Genomic DNA, 12,944 nt, shown 5'->3' with positions numbered 1-12,944 from the left:
ATGATACTCGAGGATGCTCTTCATTTGAAGTACATCAAACTTGGCACCGCCCTCGCTCTCTTCGAGAACACGCACTCTAATGATTATAGTGCGATACTCGAAAGCTCTCCGGAAATTTTATCTTCCTGCTCGTGCAGTTCTAATACACATCAACGATTGAACGATTTCTATATATTTTTTTTCCCGGAAGATGAATTTTCCCTTCCGGGTTTTATTATATTAATACAGTAAATGCCTCTCTCTTTCTCTCTCTCTCTCTCTCTCTCTCTCTCTCTCTCTCTCTCTCGGATGAATCGTGTATATGATACGTCTTTGACATTGTCGCGGAAAGAGCACGAAAAAAGCCTTTTTGCAGTTAGCAAAGATCAGATCTTAGAAAGCAAAATGGCATAACGACACTCATCGTTGCTACTATCCTACTCGAGCGTATCTTCTCGTCGTCAACATCCGGAAAGTTATGTCGAAATTCAAAGTATTTCGCTAATTGCCCCACTTATCCAGCGTAGCTTTATTGCCACTTGAGGCATCCTAATTACTGTCCCAGAATATTTGAGTTACGGTGAATCAAAATTGGATAGATGACGATGACACACTTTGAAATTCGAATTTTACGCGAGACTGACATTAATATGAATCTTCCAATTGTGAAAAACATTTTACGACCCGTAAATACTTATTTCACAATATTTACTCGACCCAAGCGTTATTTGCTAAATAAATGCGCGGTTTTAATTCCCGCCATTTCGCGGCTACTCCGCACGTCTATTCCATTACGTGATTATAAATTATTATTCTAATTCTCGTCTCATTAGAATACTCGGTGCGTTCAGCAGCCAGATAACGAACGCTTTGTCGGATCGAAACGGGCACGAAATAAAGCTGACTGGCACGCCGCGATTGTTCCGCTTTAAGTATCGCTTCGCATTAGCTGCGACGAAGAAGCGAGCAATTTAAGTTATGGCCTGGCTCGACTGAGACTGCTCTCTTATCGCATTAACGTAGGAACTCCGTAAAATGCAGAAAAGCGGAGGGAAAGTACTCGGCTACACAACCGCGTCTAACGTCACAGTGTTCATTACAAGGAAGGATCTCGCCAAACTCACCATTTACATTATGCTGTCGCATGCAACACTCGCCACAGATGGTTGGATACATCTTCCGGGATTGCTACCGGACTCGACTAACTCGTTTACTTTAAAACTAAATGGCTATATCTATTACAAGAACTCGCGCGCGCACGGTTTATGAGTAGTAAATATATTTTTTTAAAGTTTGATTGTTTGACTAAAAATTCCATTTTTCATTAACTACTTTAGAGAAATAGATAACAAAAATATTATGACGAAAGGAATGATTTTTTTTTTTTTCTTCAAATATCGTTGAAAGCACGCGCGTATCGATTTCGCTGCAGTTCGCAAAACTCTTGATGGAACTCTGGATAGAAGCTTAGAAACAATATTCCCGTTGCAGCACTCTATGCCAGTGCAAATAACTTGCTAATAAGAAAAGTCATTTTCCATTAACGCGATTTATGGTCACCCAAGATGCAAACAGCCACGCTGTCATTTGATTAAGGATTTAATTGAAATATCGCTTCTCGCGGCAGAAAATGTTTCCCAGATTGAGTTTGCTCCGGGGTGTCTTTGCCTCTGATTGTTTTACGTGATCGCTTACGCGAGAGAATCTAATAGTATTACAAGAATTAAAAATAGATTGCACGCACACTGTATATTTGAAGAAAGAAATTATAAATTTAATAATCGAAATATATACAATAGAAGAATTTTATGTATAAAGCAAAAATACGCTATTTTTATAAATTTACTAAGGTTTTAATTGACGACAAATTAACTATGTTTTATAAAAAGCAAAGGCAATGAACATTATTCGAATCATCATAATTTTGCACGGCAAGCAATATTTTTACTTAGATTATTAAAGACTCTGCTGTAACAATGATAAAAAATTCTTTCACTGAAAAAAACTGTTACTAAAAGCCCGTTAAATACTTTAGCGTAAACTTAGTTAAACAACTGTGCAGTATATGAATTTTTTTTTTATTAAAGGTAAATTTATATTTGATCAATTAAAGAGTAAAAATCAGTTTTGTGCTTTATTATCGTTATATTTCTTTCTCCAAAGACAAAATGTTATTTTTATTTTATGAAAGAAAAATCGAATATGCACTCCGAAAAAAGATTGAAGATATCGATCAGTTTATTTTTGGCAGATATCGGCCATGATTGTTGAAGATTAAATGGTCCGTAGCCACAGCCGGTTGTCGGGTAAAGGAAGTCTGTATTTCAGGAATGCTTGAGTATCGACAAACAAAGCATAGGTTGCAACTAACTGTATCATAATGTATATTACGAACTTCTTGTTGAATATATTGTTCTGGTTAAGAAACGAAAACTACTGTTATATACATAGTAGCAATCCGTGCCTGGTTTGTTGACACTGTAATATTGTTGTATATATATACAACTATATACATATATACGTTTGTTTGTTCGTTTGTCGAATATATTGCATTGTATATAAGCAGAAGGTGAAAATCGGATACGATTGACTTTCTGATAAGTTTCGCACACTTGCAAATGAAGGCATTTAATTATTCAGTATAACTATTTTGGAATGTTAGTCGAGAGAGAGAGAGAGAGGCAGAGAGAGAGAGAGATCGCAGCAAGATTAATCAAATTAGAAATTCGGAACAATTATTTTACAATATCCTAATCAAATCAGTAATTTAATGAAAAATATTGATATCCAGTGCAAGTTAAATTATCAAATTAATCTCGTTACAAAATAATTACAACCACAGAGAATTTCAAGAATTAAATAATAATAAATCACAATTGGAGAGATAATTTTACTATAATACATTTTGGCCCGATTGCAGATGTCGAATGGTGCTCTTTCTATCTTACGTGCCGTTTACATATCGTCGTACCATCGATCGTCATCGTATGATAAAAATGCGTGATGTTAGCACGCGCGCAAAATAAACAACATCTTATATTGCGACCGGCAAACACGAGAGCGCGAGCTTCAAGTTGCGAGAAAATCCCTCAGGCTTTGCCTTATCGCCAGTTATAACGATAGCCAGTGGCACGCAGTGACCCCGCACACTTTCTTGGTAATTCATTTAGTGTGATTTTATTCGCACGGCATACTAGCTGCACTTTTCACAGATTCGGACTTGCCGCAAAATCAACAAATTGATTTTTTGCTGTGTCACACGCAATGTTTAACTCTCATGGAATTTCAATCTTTTCATGAGAACGTTATTTCATATTAAATAACTTCAATTGTACTAGTGCAACGTTCGAGACACAATTACTATTATTATGCAAAAAATTATGCGCAGGTATAAAATCAAATGAGTAATATCTGAAACATTTTTTTAAAATAAACTGCATATTTGTTTTTGAATATGTTGATAATGAAATATAGTGATTTAAAGGAAAATAGATATTTGTTTGTATATAAAAAATAGCGAACAAAGTTATTTCACAACAAATTGCTATATAGAAAAAGAATCCAATTATAAAGAGGATATTTTAACTGAAAACCACCAATGGAAAAAGATTATTAAACCGCTAAAATAAAAAATAGTTCATGATATAAACAATTACGGAAAATAAAAAATGCATTCAGCTATGAAATATGTCATAAACTAGTGAATAAAAGTTAAAAAATTAAGTGTGTAATCCAACAATCGCATACGATTTCATCATAAATCATAGATGAATACTTATCGCTGATGTAGCACGGGAATAACTTCGAACTGTATAAAGGTTATTTGCCGAAGCACGCGCGCGCGCGCGCGCGCGTATGCCGACCCGCGTAAAATTATGAGAATACTTATCTCTCTTAAGAATATAGAGCATATCGTTCAATGGCACAAACGGCTTTTCCTGGCGACCGAAAGTATCGATGCGACTATGGTACGGAAACTTTTACTCGGACATGAAATACACGGCGGCTGGTTCGAGGTCGTTTACTCGTTGATACGGAAAAGCTGGATAGTATCTCGCGAAGAAGCCAAGGTATTCCCTGAACCTGAATCCCCGATCTCACCGACACGTTTCTGTTGCATTCCACTTCTCTCAGCGCGCGCTGAGAGGAAGCGAATAAACATGTTAGAAGGGCTGACTACAAACGATCGGCTTTCTTCATTATTACAGTCACAATATAGCTACGGTGGCATTGATAGTCACAATGCGCGTCACCGCGTGGCTAAAAGAATTGATTTAAAAAAATTGAAAATTAAAAATTACTTTAACACACGCTACTTGCCCACATTTATCGCGGCATTCATTATTTTAACAAATTTTATTATTAATTGCGATGATTTATTATAAGTTTAACAAGCGTAGAGAAGCGGAGCGGAATTCTCAAGATACAAATAATTCACCTTTCTATTCTTCGAGCTGATAACATTCTCTTCGCAACTATGCGGCGCAAAAAGATTTATGATACGACATAAACTTAATTTCCGTGTTGTAACGAAAGTCACGCCGGTAACAAGCAATTTACAATTCGTTTATTGCGAAAGAACCCTTATGAGTAGCTTACAGATGAGCGATAAAAACGGAAGAGATTACATCAAGTTCTTATTGTGCACGAGAGAGTCGCATTCTACGTTTTCATTACGATCGCATTACAGAGTTGTAACAATAATGTAATATATGTAATCGTCAGTGATCGTTTACGAAATTACTGTCCATAAGGAGCGACATTTTATAGAGTTCTGTCGGATTGAGGTTATTGCCTATACCGACCAGCTATCCCGGGGAAATATTTTATGAAGCAGTTCAGTGGTAATGAAGGTGTTTACATGCGGGCAAGAAGGCGTCTCGCCGGGCGGTAGGTAATTAGGACACCCTCGTCTACCCTACCTACGCGATAGGCATTGCCGGAGGTGAATGCAGCCGAGCGCACATGGAACCGTGGGCGGCGAGCACTCGTTATTTCGGATCTCCCGTATAATATATTAGCGTAATTAGCGTTATCAGATTTACAGACAACGAGGAGTCACTCGTTTATAGGATCGCGAAAGGCGCACGGGCAACCGCTCGAAGCCTCGGCGAAAGTCGAAGGTAACGAAATTACCCGGAGGTATTCGCTGATAGGAGCGAAGAGAGAGAACGTATCTCTCGCGCGGTCATGTTTCTCGTGCGGTAAAAGCCGAAATAACGAAAGCGCCGGTGCATCCGCGCATCTTATAATGCAGACTGAGAAATGGTCAGTAAAAAATATATTTTTTTTTATTTCGCAAAATAATGCGTAAAGAAGTTGAGTTATAAATATAATTTGACGTGTTGTTAGAATTCCTAGTTTTATACTTTTCGATCGCTGCAATGTGGGGATAGACAAAAAGGGTGCGAAATACAACAAATATTTAAACAATGCTTAGAATTTTATTTGCGTGTTCTTATTGCAAGATATCGAGCGTACGCCGCTTTATGTTGAACACTTGCTACGTGATTGGTGATTGTATACCAAATGAGCAATTAATTTTCAAAAATGGTATATAAATATTTCATTAAAATAGATGCGTCAGTCACTAGTTGCAGCGTCTTAGCGCCTTCCCCAAGGAAAGGGGAAATTAAAGGGTCCCGGTGGCAGACCGGGGAGATTTGGGAGTCCTGGCAACCCAGGCAACGCAGGCAACCCAGGTAACCCAGGCAACCCAGGCAACCCATTTTGGGGGGCCGGTTGCATGTTGGTCAGTGTTGGATTTGGGATTGTTGGGTACGCAAGAACCGCCATCGCTGCCAGGAGCAGGACGAAGATGAATAAATGCAACTTCATATTGCGCTTTATGTTTCTAAAACTGAGATATATACACATGCGTAAATTTAAATATCAATTTAAATGGCAAATTGACAGAGCTGGCTTGCTCGTGAGTATTTGAAAATGCTCTGAAGATATTTTAGCGAAATATATTGAAATCGTAAATTATAATACAATATAAAATTAATATCACGCTTGTGACATTCGACAAATTTGAATAACGATAAATAAATAACGTTATGTTTATAAAATATATATAGCATTTTTTTTATAAAAGTAAATATCATTAAATTTTTATCAAAGTAAATACCAATCAAAATTGCTATTTCAACAAGCAAATGGAATTATATCAAGCGTAGAACTAAGACTACTATATTTTTAATATATAAAACTGAATGAAAAAGTATGTGGATATAGATTCAACTTACGTTTTCTCACGGATGGAATCACGAATATGTTCAACTTATATTTTCTTACGCTTGCAAATCGAGGAAGTGCGATATTACTTCGTGTACGCATCGCTTATATACGCCACTTTTATATAATACTAGACTTTTATATAATACTAGATTGCTAACATATTATATTTTCTTATTATTTAAAGCGTGACCCATTTGCAAGTCTACCGCACAGATAACATTGTACACGTCAGTATCAGTGTGTCATATACAGTGTTTTTTTAACCAATCGTTTACAAAAAAAAGTGCTATAATATGTCGTTTAAAACGGCAGACTTGCAAATGCCGTCATGTCACGTCTTGCTTGTAAAAAGTCAGCAGTCTAGTACAGGTTGACCATTGAAAAGGCGTCTACATTGTTATTACTTTGCAACGAATGGACAAAATGAAATAAATTAAACGTTATTTTGTAGAAGAAACTCAATTTTATTTCTTATAATATGAAAAAAATATGCAATAATTAAATAATTAAAATAAACATGATAAAAAATGTTATAAATTTGTTTGGACGCTCAGTGATAAATATTTTTAAAATATTGTCCATTGAAAAATAATGATAAACTGAAAGAGAGTATGCGAAAATGCATTCAGAGTATTTTCCCGGTCATGTTAGAAAGTATATTTAAAAGTTTTCAAAAACTTTTGAAAGTTTCAGTGCCGATTCCAATAGACAACACTTCGAAAATATTTATCACTGAACGCCCAGATAACATTTTTTTCTAATGTTTATTTTAATTGCTTAATTATTATACTTTTTTCATATTATATGTAACAAACTCGATAAGTTTTCTCTACAAAATGATGTTTAGTTCATTTTATTCTGTTTATTCGTTGTAAAGTTATAATAGTAATTTACTTTACATCTTTCCAATGATACCCTGTATATATGTATATATATATATATAGAAGTCTGTGATATATATTTATAAGAATATAAATATATGTATATTTATGCGCCGACTTCAATTCATTGACGAGAAGTACAGAATCTTATCGCATGCACAGCTACAGTCAACAATACTCTTTTTGTGCTTATTATGCGAGAGTCGTACGCATATATGATAAGCATGTTTCTCTCTACATTTCACGATGCTTCCTCGGTGTAAGTAAGAATCTTATTATGTGTGTGTGTGTTGAGAAACGAGTTCACACAAAGAAACTGGAATTACCGTAACATAAAGGGGATGCGGGAAACCCCGTTAAATATTTACCCCTGACTTCTTATCCTTGTTCTCTGTCACTGTGTGTTTTCGCGGAAAGCAAATAATGTCAGGTGAACATACGTAAGTTGAGATATAACATACCTGCCTTATAGAGCTTTCCACGTGCATTCTCACTGCATTGCTATTTATTAATTTTCTATTCGCTTTTCGCGTGTTACATTATACATTATTATATTATTACGTGTGTCATTTTTACGTTATATCTATCTGTATATCGCAAAGTTTTATTAATTTCTTACAAATGTACATAAATTCGAGAAGTAAAAGATGTTAGCATGCGAAAATTATTAGCGCAAAAATACGCGACATACGAACGTATATGCACGCGATATCAGCGCGAAAATCCGCAAGAAAACCTCGCCCTTTATTTGATTCTTTTTAGCAATCGGCAGATCGAACCGACTCTGAGAGTCTGCAGCGCCTTACCGCTACTCCCATACTACCACCCACCGTCTCTGCAACCCCCTTTTCCACCTGCACGATTGAACGTGAGCCCAACATCAGAATAAAACTACGACGAATTCTACCTCCATCACGTTAACGTTCCTCCTCCATCTTCTATCGCAGAGACCATTTATTTCGATCGTAACCAATGTCGTTTCGCAGTTCACTTCAAAGTAGAACGGTCTGCCTCTATCGCCGTGGTAAAACGCGGCGTCATTGACGTTACAAGATGATTCATACTAAACCAGTGGTCCATTTATTTGCTTGGGGAATATTTACAAAAGCGAGTACTGTGACATGTAACATCAGATAAGTACACAACATTGTCATGCGGCGTAATATGCACTAATATCAGGGGAGGAGAATCGGCTAATAATCTGCGATATCACAAGCAACATTCTAAACTTTAAATAAATAACTTTAAGCTTTTAACACACTCTACAGAAATATTTCGAAAAAAAATGATAGTATATTCATCAGTCAAAAAGACTTCCATTAGGATTAATAAATGTTTTTTATGCTTTACATTAATTATCAAAACGAACTCTCCATCTTTTACAAAATGCAGGATAGGTTCCTGCGTTTTATTTATAATGATACGCGAAAGTAATTAATGTTAATATGAATTAAAGTGCAGTGAAATAAGCATAAAAATGGAACACGAAAATCTCGGAAATGTATTGCGCCTGCCATTGAAAGGAACTGGGATACTCATTGAATTCGCTAGTCCGTCAGAGCGCAAAAATCACCTGCGGCAGTAAATATTCATATTGCATAAGGCGTTGTGTTAACTTGATATGACGAGGCATTTACCTAGTTTTGAAAGTGAGTCGCTTTATCTTCGAGCGTATTTTCATGACAGATTCTAAGCGTTTGGATTTACGAGCGGTATGGAACTTGCTGCTGGACACGATTTCTCCAACTTCACGGACTTTGAGAGAATATTCATATATCATCATATCTTAACGAATAAGTAAAAGAAAATAAGATGTTTACTAAAGTACGAACAAAAATAATAATAAATTGCTTATTTTTTTCGAATATGAGATAATTAATTTTATATTTTCCGGCTTTAAAAAAATTATCTGCAATTGCTTTAATACCAATGATTAACGACTTGTGATAACGTGCCAAATATGTCGCTTAAATAAACATATGTATTTATGTAACGCGTGCATATGAATTTATTATCTTACATACCGTTGGGAAATATAATACTCGTTATTACGATGCAATTTATATCGATCGCTTAATAAGCCTTGTGCTACAACGAACATCACACCTCGATGCTTTTACTGTAACATTATTTTTTTATTTACTACATCTTTTGCTTTTAACACAACGTGATCAAATATGCTCAACGTAATAGAATCGGAGTCGTTTATATTTGAAATTCATAAATTATCATGAATATACATATTGTAACATAAGAGAGTGTATTTTATATTAATATTAATTATTCTTGCATGTTAAAAGCGAAAAACACAATTCTACGAATGTTTAAAACTGCGGATAATGGCATTGTGGCATCGTTGGTTCGTGGCAAGGCAACGCCGCAGTCTTGGTCTGCGAAGCAGCGCACCTATATTTGGTTTCTTTTTCTTCCATAGCAGTCTTACTGGTACTATGCATGCCACAGTCGCTATTATTGACAATAGTACGACGATGTACAGGCTCAATCTCATATCGTGTGCAATTCTGAAAAAATATCTTTTTTTACATACGCTATATTTATCCAATGACATGAATTCTAAAATTATTATATCTTTTCTTAACGCGTACTTTTAGCGTGTATAATTTTCTTAATACGTCGTTTGCCTTTGAAAGAAAGAAACTTAACTGTGAATTTTTAATACAACAGTCGGCAAATTAATAATACTGACTTACAGATTTGCACGTGTATTCAAATAGCACTGTCACACTGCACGCCTGGCAAATCTCTTGCGAACTTAGCGCGCGTCGTATTTAGTCAGAACTTTGAGGTAATATTATTTCAGGATAAGGATTGCTGTTTCACGAGTGGTCAAAGCTTCACTGGGCCAACACTTGACAACTTCCCATGTCTATCCTATTCAATCTTACGATTCACCTCCCCTCAGTATTAGTGCATATCATGCGGCGTGACAAATTTATTTCGAATTAACGTCCCCTTCTCTTTGTCAGACATTCGACTCTACGACAAGCGAATACGCTTAAGCGACCAATTTGAAACTCCATACCTCATGCAATAAAAATAAATCACATTTACGTTGACGCGAATCCTATCCGGTGATTCATCAAAAGTACGAGCGACAAACAACGCAATCATGCAAATAGATATAATGTATATTTCTCGTTATGTACACTTATTATATTACGCTGCATGTGTGCGACTCTTGTAATATTATTTATGATATTTTCCGCGCAAGTAGAACACGAGATCAACTTGACATGTATTTCTAATAACATAGGAAATCACGAGCGCGCATAATATTGTCTGTCAATATTGAACGTCGAGTAGGAGTGCCAAATAGTTGCGGCAGGTTGATACAACAGCCGAACAATGACGCACATAACGTACACACCGCCCCTACGGATTTGTTATCGCGGATCGAACAAATACGACATAGTTTGAACACGACGGTGTGTCTAGGGGGGTGTCTAGGCGGAGGAGATACATATACAACGCGTCACGAAGGAATACGATATATTTCGCTCAACGTGAACTTGGTCACGAAATAAATAATTCGAAACGCGCCGATAGATCGGACCAATAAAATCTTAGGACGACGGTATTTGCAGAACTTTCTCGCAGGTGCTCGCGACGATCTCGAGTTCTCTCGAATGGGCGCGCGCGCGCCTTCGTACCTATCTACGGAAAAACGTGACGAGTATCATCGACTTTGGAAAACACTTTCGTCCAGGCGCACTGCAGTTTTCCCAGCGACAGTATCTGCGAGAACGGCAGCGGCGGCCCTATGTTACGTCAAGAACGCGCATTCGGCGCGGAAACGTCTCCCCAGGCCGATAGGAATCGACGGGTGAGAAAGAAGGGCTGAGCGAGCGAGAGATAGAGAGAAAGGGGATGCAGAAGCGGGATCGGATACAGCCGTGAGAAGGACGGGGGGAGGTGAAACGACGACGGTCGCTATACGGTGGCCTGAAACTGGCAGGCGGCCTGGGGGGGAGGCGAGCGTTTCCCTCGGGAGCTTGCTCGGCTCCCGCGCGCGTTACGGCGCGCCGTCTCCACGGCGCGATCTATCGCCCCATTGACCGCCACTCCATTATCAGGATAGTAATGCCGTAACCCCGTATCCGTAACCCTGCCCTACTCGTGTCGCTCCACGCCTTACCTCCGCTCGGAATCTACCGCGAGCTCGCCCCCTTTTGTTGGTTTATCGAGACAACCGTTCGTTACGATCGTCGGAAAGAGATTGCGAGAATAATCGCGTTCGACGCTAATCATTATCGACGACACACTCAACGGCGGCGCACAATCTACATGGAGAAAGATCCCTCTTCCAAGGATTCCTATCTAATTGATTTGATATTCTTACGGGGAATCCATTATTGGAAATTGCTATCCGAATGAATCCTTTCTTGAATCAAAAACGCTAAACACGTTTGGCTGTTTCCACACACGAATTGTAAAGGCAAATATACTGTGCCGTACTTCATGAATTTTTGATCGAAATACATGCGTAGTCATGCGCGCATCGTGCACGGTCGCGATAAATATTTAGCAAATTTACTGCCGGCGGCGCAATATTGGTTTTTTTTCGCCTTTCATCCGCGACTACGATTGCTTGGTCTTCGTTGAAAAGAATAATCATTGGAGAAAAAATCGTACAAATAATGGAATTAATAAAACTACGATGGTAGGATAAAAGTTTGGACTAAGAAATAAACTTTTATTTAGTATGTATATGTCGTCAGAATTTGTTTTAATTAAATGAATTGATCAAAGCAGGTATGGAATTTAATAAAGTCTATGATATTTCATTGCATAATAATTTTAAATAATATATTTAAATTGCAATCGTAGAAAATAGAAGGCCTTAAAAGTAAGGAGCAATTTGTTTCATTTTGCGACATAAAAAAAGCAGATAGTATGAAATATCCGTATCATAAAAAAGGAGAAAGATGCTTTTCTAGACTCGTGAAAGCTGACGGCAGCAGGTCACGAGTTGTTCACAAGCGCGCGTCCCAGCTTTCGGCTGCCCGAATTAATTACAGGCCACTTCTGACCTAACAGCAAACTAGAATCCGCTGCAGCTATAATTAAATTATATATGACTACTTCAACAGTTACAAAGTTAACAGGGACGCTTTCTACAAACTAGGAAGAAAATTTTGGAAGAGAAAGTTATACTATACAACATAAATAAGGAAGAAATTTTAGATGTAGTTTTCACAATTACACGCGATATAACTTTTTACACAAAGATCATATTCGGCAAAAAATCATTTTTAATAAGGGGCAGATAAAATAATATAATATGTAAAAAATATATCTCTCTTTTCTCTGTTTTTATCATTAGTTTGACGTTGCTCGAGGCTATCTTTTTTTAATTTAACATTTCTCCGATAAATGCATGTGTAACTCCGTTCGTTCCACATGATCCATCGCTTCCGGAAGAAATCCTCTGCTGAAGCGCAGCACTATCTTCCTTCCAAAAAACTTCTGTTTCTCTCAAATGATATAAAGAAAATCACTTCGTTCGATCGTATTAGAATCGAGACGATCGCCCTATACAGTTTTGCAAGAGCGCGCGCAAACTTGCACCGGAATATGTCCTGGCGTTTGCCACGGACAGTACTATCCGTACTCTGATCACGTACCTCAGGAAATCTCAACAGATAGACGTAAGCCAGAGCATGGACTCGCCCCAAGCAGCTCAAATGGGAATACACCTTCGTTCGCCCGGCGCTAGAAGACGACAGTTCGACCCTATCGCAACTGAAGGAGTGTGTCAGCGACTTTCAGGATGAGATGCGCGTACCACTCGAAGCATCCCAATTTCCGTATTTAGACGACAAC

At 37.5% G+C, this 12,944-nt stretch overlaps 2 long non-coding RNA genes across 3 annotated transcripts in view; one reads left to right on the top strand and one right to left on the bottom strand.

Annotated features, from left to right (window-relative positions):
- LOC105668687 (uncharacterized) overlaps window positions 1-12,944 on the top strand; it is a 195,054-nt gene that overhangs the window by 66,596 nt on the left and 115,514 nt on the right. The window lies entirely within an intron of this gene.
- Window positions 9,215-10,326, bottom strand: LOC136998475 (uncharacterized). The gene is made up of 2 exons (XR_010889057.1): window positions 9,812-10,326; window positions 9,215-9,622 (listed from the first exon to the last, which is right to left on the bottom strand). It is a non-coding gene; the product is annotated as an uncharacterized lncRNA (long non-coding RNA).

This window comes from Linepithema humile, chromosome 3 (genome assembly GCF_040581485.1).
Source record: "Linepithema humile isolate Giens D197 chromosome 3, Lhum_UNIL_v1.0, whole genome shotgun sequence".
NCBI lineage: Eukaryota > Metazoa > Arthropoda > Insecta > Hymenoptera > Formicidae > Linepithema > Linepithema humile.
Note: the sequence above shows the minus strand (reverse complement) of the source record. Positions and strands in the feature narration are given on the sequence as shown.